This window comes from Canis aureus, chromosome 28, assembly GCF_053574225.1.
Source record: "Canis aureus isolate CA01 chromosome 28, VMU_Caureus_v.1.0, whole genome shotgun sequence".
In the NCBI taxonomy this organism is placed as follows: Eukaryota; Metazoa; Chordata; class Mammalia; order Carnivora; family Canidae; genus Canis; species Canis aureus.
Genome location: NC_135638.1, coordinates 12745916 through 12765146, shown reverse-complemented (window position 1 = coordinate 12765146; position 19231 = coordinate 12745916). Strand labels below are relative to the sequence as shown.

The 19231-nt window shown below is 35.8% G+C and overlaps 2 long non-coding RNA genes across 6 annotated transcripts in view; one reads left to right on the top strand and one right to left on the bottom strand.

Annotated features, from left to right (window-relative positions):
* Positions 1 to 19231, top strand: part of LOC144300420 (uncharacterized) — a 245578-nt gene that overhangs the window by 186573 nt on the left and 39774 nt on the right. For all 5 annotated transcript variants that reach the window (XR_013367047.1, XR_013367045.1, XR_013367044.1 and 2 more), the window contains 2 exons: positions 17685 to 17805; positions 18519 to 18654. This is a non-coding gene — a long non-coding RNA (uncharacterized LOC144300420). The remainder of the gene's footprint in view (positions 1 to 17684; positions 17806 to 18518; positions 18655 to 19231) is intronic.
* Positions 1028 to 19231, bottom strand: part of LOC144300423 (uncharacterized) — a 56899-nt gene continuing 38695 nt past the window's right edge. Inside the window, exon 3 of the long non-coding RNA XR_013367051.1 lies at positions 1028 to 1538. This is a non-coding gene — a long non-coding RNA (uncharacterized LOC144300423). The remainder of the gene's footprint in view (positions 1539 to 19231) is intronic.

Genomic DNA, 19231 nt, shown 5'->3' with positions numbered 1-19231 from the left:
ATATGACAACCCTATGGAGCAAAATCTCTAGGTGTAATAATCAACTTGAAAACCCTGTTCTCGCAAATTGGACCCTCTTTTCTCTAATATCCATCAACTGAATGTTTATGTTCCCCTTAAATTGATATGTTGAAACCTAATCCCCAGTGTGGTGTTAGGAGGTGGTGAAGCCTTTGGGAGTGATTTGGTCATGAGGGTGCAGCCCTTATGAATGGTATTAGTTTTCTTATAAAAGGGATTCCAGAGAGATTTCTTGCCTCTCTCCCTATGTGAAGTTACAGTGAAAAGACAGCCATCTATGAGGAAGTGGACCCATACTAGACACTGAATCTGTCGGTGCCTTGATCTTAAACTTGCCAGTTTCCAGAATAAACTGGAAATAAATTTCTGTTGTTTATAAACCACCCAGTCTATAGTCTTTTGTTGTAGCAGCTCAAACAGACTAAGATATATCCCCTAAAAGTGTTTTCCAGAATACTCTGACCCAGAATAAACATTTCTTCTTTCCCCTCACTGTTAGGTATGTATAGGAGCATCTCTTAGGCCCAATTCCCAACACGTGCCAATTGTTTATTCATTCCCATTGTGTTCTCAAATGTCATCCTTCAGAGAACATCCAGTTTTCCTGGGTGGTTAGAAAAGTAGACTTGAACTTTGCCTTCTTTTTCTCTGCTCCCCATCATTAATCTCTTTTCCCTTCTTTTGATTTCTAAAGATTCTGTGTGTGAGTATATCAGTTTGAGAGTTGGGATGAAAAAGGTGAAACAAGATTTTAATTTGTGTATAGGAATTTTCCCCTAGAGATTAAAAAAAGAGTCAAGGCCATTCTACTGTTCAAAGTTCAGATAGTACATACACTCATGAATTAAAGATAACATAGTGTTGGTAGACAGGATTCAGATAGAAGAATGTTCTGATTTATTAAACTTGTCTTTCTAAGTAAGATAAAGTAGTTGAGCTAATAGACAATATGAGTCTCTTCTTCCTGAGTCTCAGAAGGAAATAATTCTGCAGTAGGAGCCTTGGGAGAGAGAGCTATAAAAACAGGTTCTGCTCTGATGGGCAGACATGGGGAGAGAGACTATATAATTTTGTACATTGAATGAGGCTAATTCAAATAGTGTTAATTGTCCCTCCACCACCAGTCAAGGTGATGCCTTGAGACTCAGCACAACTCCGCTGGATCTCCCCTGCCTGGAATTGAAAGTGTTAGAAGCTGAATGATGTTTCAGGAGAAACAATGATCTTTGATTTAGCTGTGTACTCCATCCATCCCAGCATACCTTGGAGCCAGGGGCAGGAAAGCAAAGAAGGGGACAGGTACTGGTAATACTTCTATTACTTCTTGTCAATGTAAATCCTTTTGGTACTAAAGGGTGCTTGACTTGATTGTGCCAATGGACCAGGGAGAGTTGACTTAGGGTATAGAACAATGTTAATAGATTAAATTTTTATATGATTCCTTTTCTGACCTTCTGAATCTTCCTTCACTCTCATTCGTCTAAGCATCCATGAAATCTGGGAAGCGATTTCAGGTTCTGAAAGTAAAAAAGAGGGTGTTTTCATCTATACTTTGTCTTGCAAGTCAGGCTGTTGTTTGCTGAATTGCTTAAAGTTTCTATCTCTTTAAGCATGAAAGAAATATTGTTTGATCTTTAAGCATGAGAGAAATATTGTTTGGCAAGCTAGGTCACTGAGTTTCAGATAGGGAACATTTCGGTAGTAGAAGAAGGAGGAGAAAAGGGGGAGAACTCTCTTTCCCAGTCTTGAATGCTTGTGGGAAGGAAATAGAGACAAAGTAGCATGTGAAATGGTAAAACACAGGGACCTCTATTTCTGTCCTTCAGACTTCAAGCTAGACTGGTAGTAGATAGATAAGGCAGTTAGATAAGGATATCACCAAATCCAGAGTGGGGCAGTTCTCTATGCCCTAGTTTGCAACCCTGAGAGGAATCTAGATTTGCACTTTGCAGACTGACCTATGTCACATCACTGAAAACATGCTTGGGGAGACCCAAAAGCATGGTCTAGAAGCATGGCTCTTCAGACATGGCCATAGGATAGATCGTCTGTGCCAGGAAGGAGTAGGAGGAGACTTAGAATGGTTGTTAGTACCAGCAGGAGATAAGATGAGACCTTCTGGACCTGAACTCTGAACAGAAACAGGGCCCCAAGCAAAGAAGAATGGATCAAAAGTTTACTAGGGACCAACTTTTGTATTGGAGACAGGAGGAGCCTGACAGTAGGTTGGTAAGGAATCTACATCCCAGAATTGTTGATTATCCTGGTCTGCCTCTAGTCCAGAGCATGTGAACGATACAACTGTCTTGTCTTGTGGAGAGAAGCAGCTGGAGGAAAGTTATCTGCAAAACTGACCATTTTTAACTAAGAGATTAAATATATCCTAAAGGGCTCTTTTTTGATTTCAGACTAAACTTTAGGTTAGATAGGATATGTACTTACATAAACAATGTGGGAACACAGTAGAAAGAATAGATTAGTTATAGACAGAATAACAAATTATGCATACAAAAACGTTTAACACACAGACTTTTAGTTCTTTAGGGTATAGTATGAATAAAAATTGAAAACTGTCCTTTAGATATTATTGAAGTTAGCCCACAGATGTCATTCTGCAAAATTGTCTACTTTCCCTTTCAATTTTTAAAAAAAATTTAATTCTGATTAAAGTTGAGATAGTTCAGTTGCTTGAGCTGTCTTCTCCTTTGATCCTCTGTCTTTTCTTCACACCTCAGCCCTTCTCCCTCAACTGCCCCCGCCCCTCGCAGCTTCTAATGTTTTCAACACTAAATTATGGGAAACCAAACCTTCAAGATCACAAAGCTTGGCTTGAGAAGATTTCATTTAAAAATGTCAACTACTGTGAACCTACTATGCTCCTATCTTTTATAATTGTTTAAACTTCAATGCAGGTGTTCACTTCTGCATTTCTGCATCTGAATCTGGGATTCACCTTTAAAAAATATTTGTTAAGACAGTGATGAAAAATGCTGTTGCCTACTCCTGTCTGAAGTTGTAAAGACTCTCCTGATTTTAAAATTTGTAGCAATAAGGAAAGCTTGTCATACCAATACTCCAGATTTCAGTTCTCTCTATTTGGTGCCTAATTCTCTCTCTCTCTTTCTCTCTCTCTCTCTCTCTCTTTTTTTTTTTTTTTTTTTGTCTCTCCAGGTCATAATTTTTGTTCTAAGGTATTCACGTGCTTCATAGAATCTGTGGGTCCACTGAACTTATATGCATATCCTGTATGAATAGGCCTTTTTTTTTTTTCTGGTGAGGATCTATTTTTTTCATGAGATTTTTCAAAGAGAAATGAGACTGAATAAATTTGAGAATTCTTGTTCTATCTTTATATGTCAGCCTTCTTCTGTCTCATCAACTCCTCATTTTCCCCTTTTCTCTTTACTCGTGTCTTTCTCTTTCCAAAATATGGGTAGAAAAATATATGAACATGGAAAAACTTTGCTTTCCTTTTTTTTAACTTTGCTTTCTGCTTGTAGCAGAAAGAGGAAAGAATGAAAAAATTTATATATCCTTAAAAAATAGTTGTGTTATGTGTTCCTTGCCTTATTACTTAATTCTAGGTCATTAACTATTTAACAATTTTTTTAAGTAGGCTCCACACCCAGCATGGAGCCCTGTGCAGAGCTTGAACTCATGTCCCTGAGATCAAGACCTGAACTGAGATCAGAGTTGGATGCTTAACCAACTGAGCCACCCAGGCGTCCCTAAGTCATTAACTATTTTAAAACAAAGAAAATCAAAATAAATCAATAAAAATAATAATGAGCATTCTCTAGACTACTTTCGATTTTGAAAAGAAATATAAAAAACGATTACTTAGTATTTTGAGGAAATTGTTTTCCAAATGAAAACAATATTTTTCTGAATATTAAAATAAGTTTCTTAAAAAACATTTAAATTATATTTGGAGCATAATATGTATATATCCTGAAATCTACCACCCAGAATAAATCATAAGTGAACCTTTTAGAAAAAAATTCTCTAAGGTATCTTTTGTATTAACACACAATTTAAAAGAAAGGGTCATAATATAATTTGTATTTTGTGATCTGTTTTCGCACTGAATAAATATTGTAGTCATTTTTCCATGAAAGACATCTATCTAAACCACCCTTTTCAATACATATGTAGACTTAATTTATATTCACATATCACAATTTTATCCCTATCCTTTTAAAATGTAGTTTAGTTTTTCCTAATTGTTCACTATTGTAAATAACATTTTATGTGTGGTTTTTTTATATATGTCCTTATATTTTTATTTTAACTTTTAAAATTAATTAGGTTGTGTTTCAGACGTACAAAAACACATTAAGGAAAATGTAGTGGACCCATATATACCCACCACTATGCTGAAGACTTGATGGTACCATAGAATTAGGTCCCTATATGTACTGACATCTTTAAATAGTTCCATATGTGACAACTTTAGGTAAATTCCTAGAGACTAAATTTCTGGGTCAAAAGCACGGTGAAATCATTGCTCTGGATACAGTTCATTTATTTATACTTATTTATTTAGTGAGTGTTCAGTAAGTGTTGCATGCTGGGGACTATGCTCAGGCCAGGGATAAAGAGATAAAAGACAATTCTCATACTCAAGGAGAAAATCATCTTGAGTCCAATAATAGCGACAAGGAAAATACAGCATGAAAAATGATGAAATGGAAGGAGGGATAGGATACAACAGAAGCATAGAGAAGTCGAATCTAACTGGATGGTCGTAATAGGTCTGGAAGAGGAAGTGATTTGATTATGAATTAATTTAGAAATGAAGGGGAGCATGGAACACATTTCTGCATCATTTGCAAAGGCCAAGAATGAAAGAATGGGCCCCCCTGGGAAATTATCCCTAATCTGGTATGGCTACCACGTGGAGTCCTAAGAGAAAACAGTGAGGCAAGAAGGCATAAAAGAAAGCAGAATTGGAGTTTTAGAAGCAAAGAGAACAGTTGTCAGTACTACTGGTAGCATGAGTTGACAATTGCTTTTTAATAATGGAGTAATTAACCTGTTTGAAGGGAGAAAGGGAAAAGTTACAGAGGGAGAGACTGAAAATACTAGAAAACCATTAAATTATGTGAAGGATTTTAGTGTGTTTCCCATTCTCTTTCTGTCCATCACTTCTTAAATTTTAAATATTTCCTTTTGAAAGTCAGCATAATAAATATTCATTCCTTTGGCTCACGTTTAGGATGCAGCTTGCAAAGAGAAGTCTATGGTTCTCCCTTTCCTATGCCATCTCTTGTGGCTCTGTCCGCGAGGAGGTGATACAAGATGCTGTTCTTCCCCACTAGACGTTCTGCGTGTTCATATTGGCCCAGAGACTAGATTGTGCCAATGTGAAGGTTGGGGCTAGTGAAATTATTAGGTCTCTTTTCGTTAAAAATAGAGTATCAGTGATCATTCCAAAGAAGTAAATTGGCATGCAATAGCAACTTATTCATGCTATAGGCAATTCATTTTCCAGTTTTGTCTAAAGGAATTCTCTTCCTGTGGCAAGTTCCATATAAAATGCCTTGCATTTCAGATAATGCTATTGACCACCAGGGAAGACAGAAAAATTGAGAGTGTGTGCCAAATAATCTTCCATAATAGTAGACTCGTGCTTTCTTCATTTGACCTTTGATTGCCTGGAAGTTATGGGCTGTGGTGCACTGAAGCAGTGTGCGACGCCCCGGGTCTTCCGAGTCTTAGCATCTGCTTGAGACTTAATGACTCACATCACTCTTGGCAACGGTGCTTTGGAGTTACAGCAGCAGTGCTGGTTCATGTGGATAATGGAAACAGTTTTCTAACTCTGTGGTAGTAAATGGTCTTAAATGAACTTTGTTCAAAGAACTTTTCCTTAGAAAACCATTCACACTGTTTTTCACCTTGTATGGAACTCATTCTCCACTCTAGAAAATGGTCATTCCTGGTTAGGGAGATAAAATTACGTAACTATCATAGATGATTGGCATAGCCTGTAACATGAAAATTGAAGAAAAGGGATTTTTTTAAAAAATCACTTTCTATCCTTAATGTGTAGTTTTATTATTTCCTCTATTTTTATGCTTGATACTCACTTTTTGGGATTTATGCGACCCAAGTAATTGGCTTTAGCAATTATTAAACTGCCTAATAAACGAAATGGTTTACTTCCATTTTTATGTTTTGACTTTTAGGAATTTAGAATTCTAATGAGGGATTTCAGTTCTAATTTACTCCTCAAATAAGTAAAACCACTCAACTTCTAAATTTTAAAGAATAATTCAAGAAATGAAATGTTGCAATAAATATGAAACTTTACTTTTATGCTTTAAAAACCAATTCCTTTGTTAAATGTGTGTGTGTGTGTGTGCATTTGTATGTGTGTATTTGTATTTAATACAGGCTATGTTGGTGACATGCCTAAAATATTACAGAAATAATCAGGAGTTAGGAGGAAACATTTGAATCTATGGGAGATTTCACTTTATGGAAAACCTTAGGTGAAAATAAGCAGAGCATGAACTCCTTGAAAATGATAAAGTTGGAACTAAAGTTGATCTAAAAGGATCATTTTAAACATCTAGGAGTATTGCTAGAATATTGTTCAGACATGTTTTAACAGTTGATTCTGATGACCTTCATGAGGAAAATATTTAGATATTTGTACTCAGATCTTCTCTTTTAAGATTATTAAAAACTAACATCAGTTGGAAAATTTATTCTAATTATTGAGTGCCTCTCATATGCAAAGTACCATGACAGATATTCTGAATAATACTTATTCTTTCATTTCACAGATATATATCAAGTATTTTCTGTTGTGAGTCACTGGAAATTTTGTTTTTGTTTTTTTTTATTTTTTATTTATTTATTTATGATAGTCACAGAGAGAGAAAGAGAGAGAGAGAGAGAGAGAGGCAGAGACATAGGCAGAGGGAGAAGCAGGCTCCATGCACCGGGAGCCGCGGGATTCGATCCCGGGTCTCCAGGATCGCGCCCTGGGCCAAAGGCAGGCGCCAAACCGCTGCGCCACCCAGGGATCCCGGAAATTTTGTTTTTAAAACCCTTCCATTTATTAGGAAGAAAGGCCAATCTTCCTGTGGTAAACTGGGATGATTGATAGGGGAATGAAATATAACTGAAGCCAGGGAGCACCTGCGTGGCTTTCTGTTTAGACTCAGTTTGGGATCTCACAGATGATGGTCTCCTGGTCCTGTGATCAAGCCCACTTCGAGCTTCTGGCTCAGCAGGGGGCAGGGGGAGTCTGCTTGTGTGTGTGTGTGTGTGGGGGGGGGTCCTTTCTTTCGGCCCCTCCCCTTGCTCATGCTCTCTCTCAATAAGTAAATTTATAAATAAATAAGCCTTATTTATTTATAAATAAATCTTTAAGAACAAACAAACAAAAGCCTGAAGCCAGGGAGACTGATTTGGAGGGTACTCAATAGCCAAAGGATGGACTACAAAGGGCCTAGACCAAGGTAGTGGCGATGGGAATAAAAATAAAGAATGGACTGAGAAACATTTTTTAAGTTTACTGAGTGTTTTTATGTGGTATAGGGAAAGAAAGAAATGAAAGACAATTCAAGAATTTTAGTTTGTGTCATTAAATGAACAGTGAAACTGCTAGAAATAATAAAGCCATGGGGGCAGGTAGGTGGTCACTAGCAAAAGAGCAAGGCTTTGATTCTGAAAAACAATGCAGATAATGGTAGATATTTCCCACTGACAGTATTGATTGCCATTTGGGGCTATGCAGGGAATGGGTAGAATGATGCAGTAGCCAGGGGATCATCTAGCTGGATGGAAGAAAATATAGGAAAGGAAAATCGAAGCTTTCCTCTTGTTGAATAACAACAATAAGTGGATTTTGAGTTAAACATTCCATATTCAAGAAGTACTATATCATGACTCTCATTACACTGTGGTAACTATCTGAGAACATAGTGAGGTGTTCAAGGTTTAGTACTTTATACACACATAAGTGTGTATACAAATAATCACATGGATTAGGCATGAGTGATGAACGCTTTCATCTTATTTTTCTATGATTTATTTTGGTGCCTACTTAAGTCCTTGGGCATGTGTGACACATTTCCAGGTGTGAGGAAAAGGTTTATCCTACATAGGAGGCAAAGTTTGTGCCCACCCTGAGTTTAAATTGAGCACATTCCTTTTCTGAGTTCCTCAAGCTTACTAATAAAAGTGGATCTCTAAGAAAAAATGCAACTCTATAATGCTGCTTTTACTTTTTTTTTTGAGAGTGTAATAAATGGAATTTTCTTTTTTTATTTATTCATGAGAGACAGAGAGAGAGAGAGGCAGAGACACAGGCAGAGGGAGAAGCAGGCTCCATGCAGGGAGCCCGACGTGGGACTCGATCCCAGGACTCCAGGATCATGCCCTGGGCCGAAGGCAGGCACTAAACCGCTGAGCCACCCAGGGATCCCTGCAATTTTCTAAGTAGAAACTAAGTTCTTAGACTTGGGAAGACTTCGAGGGAAAGGGATGGGGAAATGAAATTATATTAATTTCTTCTGAAGTGGGAGGGAAACTTACCCAAGACCTCACTGCTCATTGCCATCTCAACTGTATTCACTTTGGTCACAATCTCATCTGAACTCAGCACATAGACCCCATCCTCATTTTGGTAGTGATCTTACTGGGTTCATCATATCCCATTGGTCCCAGTCAATGCAAAGACTAAACTATCCTAATCCCTTTAACAAGATCTAATGGTAGTGATAAACTGGAGGTAAACAGTAAGGGAAATGGAAAAAGAGGGGCAAATGAAGAAGGATAATCCATTGGAGGGAGGGTGAGATTTGGAAATGAAAATCTAGCAAGAGCAATATCCAGAAGTCCTTGCAAAAGGCACCCCCCAAAAAATCTATCCCTAAGTAAAAGGATCTTTAAATACCAGCCTGGCACTTAGGAAAAATACCATTACCTGAGTAGGTGGTTAGTGTAGGGATTAGTGTATTACCAGAAGAGGAATTCAGGAACAGCAACTATGCTTGAAAGACAGACATAAGAAATGGAGGTGTACAAACTAAAATGATGCTAGGAACAAGAAAGAAACACAGTTATCAGAACTGAGATCCTGCATTGAGGCTGTTTTAGAACAAGGATCATGCTTTTGACTCCCAAAGAATGAAGCTAAAGCAAGTTAATGACTATTTCTCAGCAGAGGTTTTGGTTTCTGATATGAGAATGAGGGGGAATGTAGAAGCTGAGGACCCATCTGAATCTATAAAACTCCCAGTATGTTAATCTTTTTACAAATTTTGAAGAAACTGACAGTTACAGAGCCAATATCTCTGTCTTCTGTATATATGCAGAAAATGCTACAGAAAATATTGGAAATTTTAAAATGAGTTAATAAAGCTTGAATGGAGGGAAATTCTAATCAAGATTTAGGAAGTTTCAGATCAATTTCCTCTGGCAACCATATATATGGGACTGTAGCCCAGAACTCTGTTTCTGCTTTCCTTCTTTGTAAGGACAACACCTTACATAATGAAGGCTTTTCAATCATGGAGATTTGTAGCTGAGTTTTTATTTTCTTTATATCTCTCTTCTCCTCATTAAGTCAAGCATGGTACAGAAAGATGGCCTGAGACTAGAAATCTTATCACCAGCAAACAGCACAACCACTATCCACATGGAGGCTTGTGCTATCAGGATAATGGTGCCCTCCATGGCTGGTGAGAATTTTAGAAGTCAACTGTTGGGTAGCATTTTAGGAATTTCATTTAATCTCTGCCTAAAATCGGACAATTCCTGCTCCTCTGTAGCTATACTACCAGTTACAGACCTGAGAGGAACCAGCATGGGAATCTTCACAAATGATTTAAAAAATTATCAACGACCTATTTCCTTTTGGAAGAAACTTCAGAGTAATTTTTGGAAAGATTCTTGGTGGCTATGAAACAATAGGCTACTTTCACCACATATTCTTTTTTTTTTTTAAGATTTATTTATTTATTTATGATAGAGAGTGAGAGAGAGAGAGAGAGAGGCAGAGACACAGGAGGAGGGAGAAACAGGCTCTATTCCGGGAGCCGACGTGGAACTCGATCCTGGGACTCTGGGATCGTGCCCTGGGCCAAAGGCAGTCGCTTAACCGCTGAGCCACCCAGGGATCCCTCACCACATATTCTTTTTGATTTTTAGAGCATACTTGGAATTTGGCTACCAAGGGTTGTTCCTGGTCAAGCACAGGTAAGTGTTATATGGCTCAAAAAGAAGGAAAACCTGGAGATCAAAGTCGATTAGAATTACTCAAAGATTCTTTGCATGACCTTGACATTAGGATGAGAACAGTTTGAAGGAACTGGCCTGAGGCATTTGGTAAAGAATGTGGGTTCTATGAATAGAAAAAGAAACTGAGGAAAAGTGGCGGTTTCCTCCAAACACTACCTCATGCTGCCCCTGTGTAGTCAAACCCTCTACTTAACCCCTAACACAGGCAACCACTAATCTGTTTTTTAGCTTTCTATTGAAGTAGACACATACAGTTTGTAACCCTTTGAATCTGCCTTCTTTCACTTAGCATAATACTTTTGAGATTCATCCATATTATGGAGTGTATAAATAGCTTTTTCCTTTCTATTCCTGAGCAGTGTTCCACTGTACAGATATACCATAGTTTATTTATTCACTAGTTGGAGGACATTTGGGTAGTGTGGTAAGCAGGATTTCGGCTCCCCTAATCTTTGCCCCCGATAGTAAGTTGATGACTATGTTATATTAAGTGGCAGAAAGGGAGCATTGCAGATGGAATTAAGATTGATCATTAGCTGACTTTAAAATGGGAAGACTATCCTTGTGAGTCCAGTGTAATCACAGGTCCTTAAAAGTAAATGAGGAAGGAAGAAGAGTCAGTCAAAAGATGCAGTGTGAGAATTTGGCTTGCTGTTGTTGGCTTTGAAGATAGAAGAAGGGAGATGTGAGCTAAGGCATGGGGTAGTCTCTAGAAGTTTAAAACAGTCCTCAGCTAATAACCAACAAAAAAAAAACAACAACCCAGGAATCTCAGTCCTCCGACTGCAATGAATTGAATTCTTCCAACAACTTAAATGAACAAGGAAATGTATTTTCCCCTAGAGCCCTAGAAAGGAGCTTGGCCTTATCAACACCTTGACTTCAGCCCTGTGAGATTCTGAGATTCTAAGCAGAAACTAAGCTGAATCTGCTAGACATCTGACCTATGGAAATTGTAGGATATAAATTTGTGTTGCTTAAATAGCTACTTTTGTGGTAGTTACGGATAATAACAGGAAATAAAGGTAGTTTCTAGTTTGGGACAATTATGAAAAAATGGTTATAAAACTTAAATATGGATGTTTTGTTTAAACCTGAGTGTTCATTTATCTTGGGAAGATACATAGGAATGTCACAATCAATTCTCATTATTTGTGGTAGTAATGTTCTATAAAGTCACCTTGAACATTGAGTTAGCAAGTAATGAGACATTGCTCCTAGGGGAAACACAGAGTTACGTTCCTGTGAGCCTCTGGGCACAGTGCCCGTTTCGTCAACTGATCAATACATAACCTTGTTAAATGTCTGATTTCTGCTGGAAAACACCTTATTTAATATATATTTTTGATTCATTAATCTTGAACTCACAGCCAACAGCATTGTAACTCATGGCTGAATTAAACTGATCTAGCATATGTATTTTCTCCATAAAACACATCATAGCTTTCTTGTATTTGGAAATACTAAATAGCACTCAAGCATTACACACTTAGATGCCCTTTAAACAGCAAATCACCAACAAAAAGCACAAAAATGCAAAACAAGACAAAACACCAAAAACAAAAATATGCACAACTAAATAACCAAAAAAAAAAGGACATTTATTAAGTTAAAACAAGAATCCAGAGAACTGCTTTTTTCATTCTCAGCTGGGAACATGAATGTTGGCTTAGTCTAGTTTTTCATTGTTCTGCATATGCCATTGAATGATGCAAAAGTCCCACAAGTATTGATTTGGGGTTATAAGTAAATTTCAGCAAGTGGGTAAATTCACAAATACAGATGTGAATAGTTAGAATTATTATTATTATAATTATTATAATTATCAGAGCATATGGTGAGTGTATGTTTACTTTTATAAGAAAATGCCAAACTATTTTCTAAAGTCACTGTACCATTTTGTATTCTCACTATCAGTGTATGAGAATTCCAGTTGTCCACTCCATCAGCTATTCTGACTTAAGCTAGTCTAATAGACATGTAGTGGCACCTATATGTAGTAGTATCTCACTGAAGTTATAATTTACATTTTACTAATAACTAATGATTCTGAGGATCTTTTTGTCTACTTATTTGGCATCTCTACGTCTTCTTTGGTGAAGATATTTCCATTCAAATATTTTGCTCATTTATTAAAAATTAGGTTGTTTGAGCCTGATTGGCTCAGTTGGTAGAGCACTTGGGGTTTTAAGCTCAAGCTCTACATTGGGTGTACAGATAACTTAAAAAATAAAAATATCTTTAAAAGATACCATGGAATATTACTCAGCCATTAGAAAGGATGGAATCTTATCATTTACACTGAGGTGGTTGAAACTGGAAGGTATTATGCTGAATGAAAAAACTGAAGCAGAGAAAGACGATTATCATATGCTTTCATTCACATGTGGAATATAAGAAAGAGCAGAAAGAATCATAGGGTAAGGGAGGGAAAACCGAATGGGAAGAAATCAGAGAGAGAAACAAACCAAGAAAGACTCTTAACTATAGGAAACAAACTGAAGGTTGCTGGAGGGGAGATGGGTGGGGGAATGAGGTAATTGGATGATGGGCATTAAGGAGGGCAGGTGATGTGATGAGCACTGGGTGTTATAAGCAAATAATGAATTGCTGAACTCTACATCTGAAACTAAAGAGATACTATATGTTGGTTATTGAATTTAAATATAAAAAAATAGAGTTATTTCATTTCCTATTATTGAGTTTTGAGAATTCTTTCTATATTCTGGATATAAATCCTTTATGAAATATGTGATTTGCAAATGTTTCCTCCTAGTGTATGGCTTGTCTCTTCACTCTCTTAAGAGTATCTTTGGCAGAGCAAATGTTTTACATGTTAACAAAAAATAATTTATTAATTTTTTCTTTAAGGATCATGCTTTTGTTGTTGGATCTAAAATCTTTTTGTCTACCATAAAATGATGCAGATTTTCTCTTATGTTTTCTTCTAGAAATTTTATAGTTTTACATTTTACATGTAGGTCTATGATCCATTTTGAATTAATTTTTGCAAAGGGCATAAGCTATAAGCTGAAGTGTAGATAGATAAATGTACAAATATTTCAGAGCTGTGTGTTGCAAGACTATCATTTCTCTATAGAATTACCCTCATATCTTTCTAAAATATAAATTAGCCATATGTGTGTTGATCCACTTCTGGACTTTGTTCCATTGTTCTATGTGTTACTATTTTCTCTAATACTACACTGTTAAATTAATGTAGCTTTAAAATGTATGTACATTCTATGCTTTGATCATCTGCCTTTGACCCAGGGCATGATCCCACATCAGGCTCCTTGCAGGGAGCCTGCTTCTCCCTCAGCCTATATTTCTGCTTCTCTCTCTCACGAATAAATAAATAAATAAATCTTTTAAAAAATAAAAAAAAATTAATGTAGCTTTATATTAAACCTTGAAATTAGATATTGAGAGTCCTCCAACTTTGTTGTCTTCTTCCAGATTGTTTTGGCAATTCTAATTACTTTGTAATTTACATATAAATTTTTAAATTATGGGCACCTGGTGGCTCAGTTGGTTAAGCATCTAACTCTTGTTTTCAGCTCAGGTCATGATCTCAAGGTCATGAGATCGAGCCTCACTTTGGGCTCCACGCTTAGGACAGACTCTGGTTATGATTCTTCTTTCCGTCTTCCTCTGCCTCTCCCACTGCTCATGTTCAATAAATAAATAAATAAATAAATTTTAGAATTAGTTTGTGACAAAAAAATCATGGTGAGGGTTTTTTATTGGGATTGCATTGAATTTATTATTTACTTAGAGTATTTTGATGTCTTTATAATATAAAATCTTTTAACCCATGAACACATTTATATTTAGATTTTTTTAGTACAGTTGATACCAATTGTTACCTTAATTTCAGATGTACAACATAGTGATTCAACTTCTTTATACATTATGCTGTGCTCACCGTTAAGTGTAGCTACCATCTGTCACTATAGAACACTATTACAGTATCATTGACTGTATTCCCATGACTATATTGTGCTTTCTATTCCCATGATTTACTTATTCATTCCATAACTGGAAGTCCGTATCTCCCACTCCCATTATTCATTTTGGCCGTTCCCTCAACCCTTTTCTTCTGGCAACTATTAGTTTATTTTCTATACTTACAGGTCTGATTCTGCTTTTTGTTTGTTTATTCATTTGTCTTGTTTTTTAGATCCCACAAATGAGTGAAATCATATGATATTTTCCTTTCTCAGTTTGACTTATTTCACTTAGCATATAATACCCTCTAGGTTAATCCATGTTGTCGAAAATGGCATGATATCATCCTTTTTTATAGCTGTGGAATATATTTGTGTGTGTGTGTGTACATCACATTTTCCTTATCCATTTGTGCATTGATGGACACTTGGGCTGCTTCTATATCTTAGCTACTGTAAATAATGCTGCAGTAAGTTTAGGGGTGCATATATCTTTTTGTATTAGAGTTTTCATTTTATTTGGGTAAATACTCAGTAATGGAATTATTGGATCATATGGTATTTTTGTTTTTAATTTTTGAGGAACCTTCATGTTGCTTTCCACAGTGGCTGTATCAATTTACATTCCCACCAGTGATACATGAAATTTCTTTTTTTTACATCCTTGCCAATACTTGTTATTTCTTGTCTTTTTGATTTTGGCCATTCTGACTGATGTGGGGTGATATCTGATTGTGATTTTGATTTGCATTTCCCTGATGATTACTCATGTTGAGTATCTTTTCATTTGTTTCTAGCTATTTGTATGTCTTCTGCGGGAAAATGTCTATTTGGATCCTCTGTCCATTTTTTAGTCAGATTGGTAGTTTTCTTGGTGTTGAGTTGTATACATTCTTTATATTTTAGATATTAATCCCTTATCAGATATATCATTTGCAAATACTTTCTCCTGTTCATTAGAATGCATTTTTTTTGTTGTTGATGGTGCCCCCAATGTGCAAAAGCTTTTTACTTTGATATAGTCCCAGTAGTTAATTTTTGCTTTTGTTTCCCTTGCCTTAGGAGACATATCTAGAAAAATGTCACTGTGGCCAATGTCAGAGAAATTACTGCCCTGTGTTCTCTTCTAGGATTTTTATGGCTTCGGGTTTCACATTTAGGTCTTTAATCCATTTTGCATTTATTCTTGTGTGTGGTGTTGGAAATTGGTCCACTTTCATTCTTTTGCATGTAGCTGTCCAGTTTTCCCAGCAACATTTATTGAAGAGACTGACTTTCCCCATTGTACATTCTTGCCCCCTTTGTTGTAGGTTAATTGACCATATAAGAGTGGTCTCTTTTGTGTTCCAATGATTTATGTGTCCATTTTTGTGCCAGTATCATACTGTTTTGATTACTACTACAGCTTTGTAGTATATCTTGAAATTTCGAATTATGATACTTCCAGCTTTGTTATTTCTCTTAATTAATTTAGATTCCCTTTGATTTCTTTTATCAGTGTTTTGTGTTTCCAGCATGCATATCCTGCACATATTTTGCTAAATTTACAAGTACATATTTCATTGTTTAGTGCTATTGTAAGTAATATTGCTTTTTAAACCTCAATTTCTAATTGTATATTGCTAGTATATTGAAAAATAATTGCATTTTATATATTGACCGTATAATATGTGACTTTGTTACTCTGATAATTCTAGGACTTCTCCACCTAAATCTTTTTTTTAGATTCCCTAAGGACTTTCTAAGTAGATAATCATGTTTATAAATAGCAATAGTTTTATTTTTTCCATTCTAATCTATATGCCTATAACTTTTCCTTCCTTATTGATATGATGTTGAGTAGGAGCAAGTGGACGTTCTTACTTGTCCCTAGTTTGGTGGAAAACATTTAGTCTTTTACCATTAATTATGATATTTACTACAAGTGGTTTAGAAACATGCTATTTATTAGGTTTTTTTTTTTTTTTTAACTAGGAATGGATGTGGAATTTGTAAAATGCTTTTTCTGCATCTTTTGAAAAAAATCTTACAGTTTTTCTTTTTTTAGCCTGTTTATATGATGAATTGAGTTGATTGATTTTTGAATGTTGAACCAGCCTTGCCTTTCCAGGATACAACCACTTGGTTTTTAACATATTTTTTATGTGTTTCTGTATTTAATTTGTTGTATGTGGTTGATAATTTTTGTGTCTATATTCATGAGGGATGTTGGTCTGCAGTCTTTTCTTGTAATGTCTTTGTCTGCTTTTAGTATTGATGTAATGCTGGCCCCACAAAATGAGATGGCAAGTGATCTATTTTCATATTTTTGGGAAGATATTTATATAATTGGTATTATTTCTCCCTTAAATGTTTGGAAGAACTCACCATTGAAACCATGTGGGCCTGGATTTATCTTTGTTAAAATGTCAGAATAATATTAAAACATGTAATTGAGTACCTGTTATGTATCTGAAATACTGGTTACTTCCTCACACATTTTCTCAATTTCTGTAATATTTATTATCTCTCTGATAAGTTTTGACTTAAGTTAGCATGAGATATTTTATTCAAATGAGGCACTACTTTATTAGTGTTCTTGATATTTCAATGAGGATGCTGAAATCTTCTGGTAGAAAAGTTAGTTGAGATAAACTTGTGACCTTAGATTAAGTCATAAGACTCTGTTGAGCCTGAATTTTCTTCTCTAAAAAATGGATATAATGCATCATAAAATGTTACATCACATAAAGTATTCTGAATTTATAACTAATTTATAAATGACCTAATTGGCTAAATTTTAATGAACTATAAACATTTTTCACCAAATTGAAAAAATATCAGAGCACTTGGGTTAAGAATCTGCCTTCAGCTCAGGTCATGATCCCAGGGTCCTGGGATCGAGTTCCAAGTTGGGCTCCCTGCTCAGCAGAGTCTACTTCTTCTTCTGCCTCTCCCCAACCCACTCGTGCTCTCTCTCTCTCTTTCTCAGATAAATAAGTAAAATCTTAAAAAAATATCAAATGTTGGGGCATCTGGGTGGCTTAGTTGGTTGAACATCTGCCTTTGGCTCAGGGTGTGATCCCAGGGTCCTAGGGTCAAGTCCCACATCGGTCTCCCTGCAGGGAGCCTGCTTCTCTCTCTGACTGTGTCTCTGCCTCTCTCTCTGTGTCTCTCATGAATAAATAAATAAAATCTTAAATATATATATATATATATATATATATATATATATATATATATATACACATTTGGTATATATATATATATATATACCAAATGTTTAAGTTATGTAACTATGAGAGAAGCAACTAGTGTTCATGAAAAATTGTGTTTGTGTTCCGGGTACATAGTAAAATTTTATTTCTCAGCCTCCCTTGGAGGTATTTGTAGCTTTGTGACTGAATTTGAGCCAGTGTAATGTGAGAGGAAGTATTGCATACCATTTCCATTCCTGGTTTTATTACCCTTCAGGCTACCCCGCAGGGAGACAATCAGTGGTGACCTTGAAGATACAGAGCTGCTGTGAGCCTGGGTCTCTGAATTATTACATGGATGAGAGTGTCCTGCCAATACATTCGCCTTTCCAGTAATGGTGTGTGAAAAACAAAATAATCTAAATTGTTTGGTTCATTTGGGGATACATTTTTTAACAACAGCTAGTTCGTATAATTTGATAGGATGAGAGTTCTCCTTTAATAGTACTATTATTTTCTTATTAGGAAAAATCAGTGTTCACATTTGAGCAATCCCCAATGGAATGGAAGTATCCTATTTCAGAGAGGACAGAATTTATGATAAAAACCTATGAATCCAAGATAAAAAAGAAAAATAATTTCTAAGAGTTGTTAATTAGGTGAAAAATTCAAGGAGAGGATATCTGTGATTGTGTTTGGTTGTTTGTTTAGGGATAGGCTTGGTAATCCCAAGTAATGGTCCAGAACCCTATTCTAGGGCATTCCAAATAGCAATGAAATTTATGTAGCTGGACACTTTACTCACACCTATAACTATGTCAGACACAGTGTGTAAGCAATGTTGATACAGGAATTGCTAAGTGTCTACCTGAGAAGCTAAAGGATTTATATATACTTTAAAGCAATAAGAGCTATCAGGTATTTATATGGCTCACTAATAATTTCCATAATTTTCCTTTAATGCTGAAAAATATTTGCACACATTTAAACAGAGTTCAATAGTACTTAAGAAATAATCAACAATTAAAATGCAAAGAGATAATAGATTCATGTGCTTTTGGTGTGATGGAAGATTGTTTAGATTTCAAGGTTTATTTTGTCCTGCCAACAGTGTTATTAATCATCGTTCCTCATTTCCTTTCACTGCTGGGATTTGACAAGGATTTTATTTCACCTTGAAAAACTGCACATAGTGGAGAGTTTCTTCACTTTATTCCTGCAGTCTTAACATACCCTACTGAGTAAAGGTAAATTGCTTTTTATTCTGTATTCTGTTATGTTTTTGAAAAATGGTTTTCAAATCACAGATTTGATTCCTCTCTTGGTACTGAAAGATCATAAACAAATACATTTTTATGTTATTTTTCTTTAGTAAGCTTTATGATTTTATCCTCAGCAACTGGACTAATTCAATAAGCAGCAGACCATAAGGCAGTAAATGGATACACTATTAATTTTTATTGCTAAAGTTTCTTTTATGTACTATTTGATCTAAGGATGTTATTCACATTTTTATGGTGATACTGGCAGACTTTAAAAATCTGACTCTATAATTCTTATTGATAAAGGCTGGATATGTTTAACTCTGTGGCCCAAGGAATGGCAACAATTCATATCTCACCAACCAGTTCATTAAATGAAAATCTTGAATGAGAACAGGAAAGCAAAACAAGTAGATAGTAGTTTAGTTGCCCAATCAATAGAACACAATTAGGAAGGCTTACCTACTGTACTAATATCAGGTCACTACAAGAACTTGGTGAATGATTTATTCTTGTCTTTGTTCACCCTCAAAATGTGAGTATAGGCCTGAATTGCCTCAAG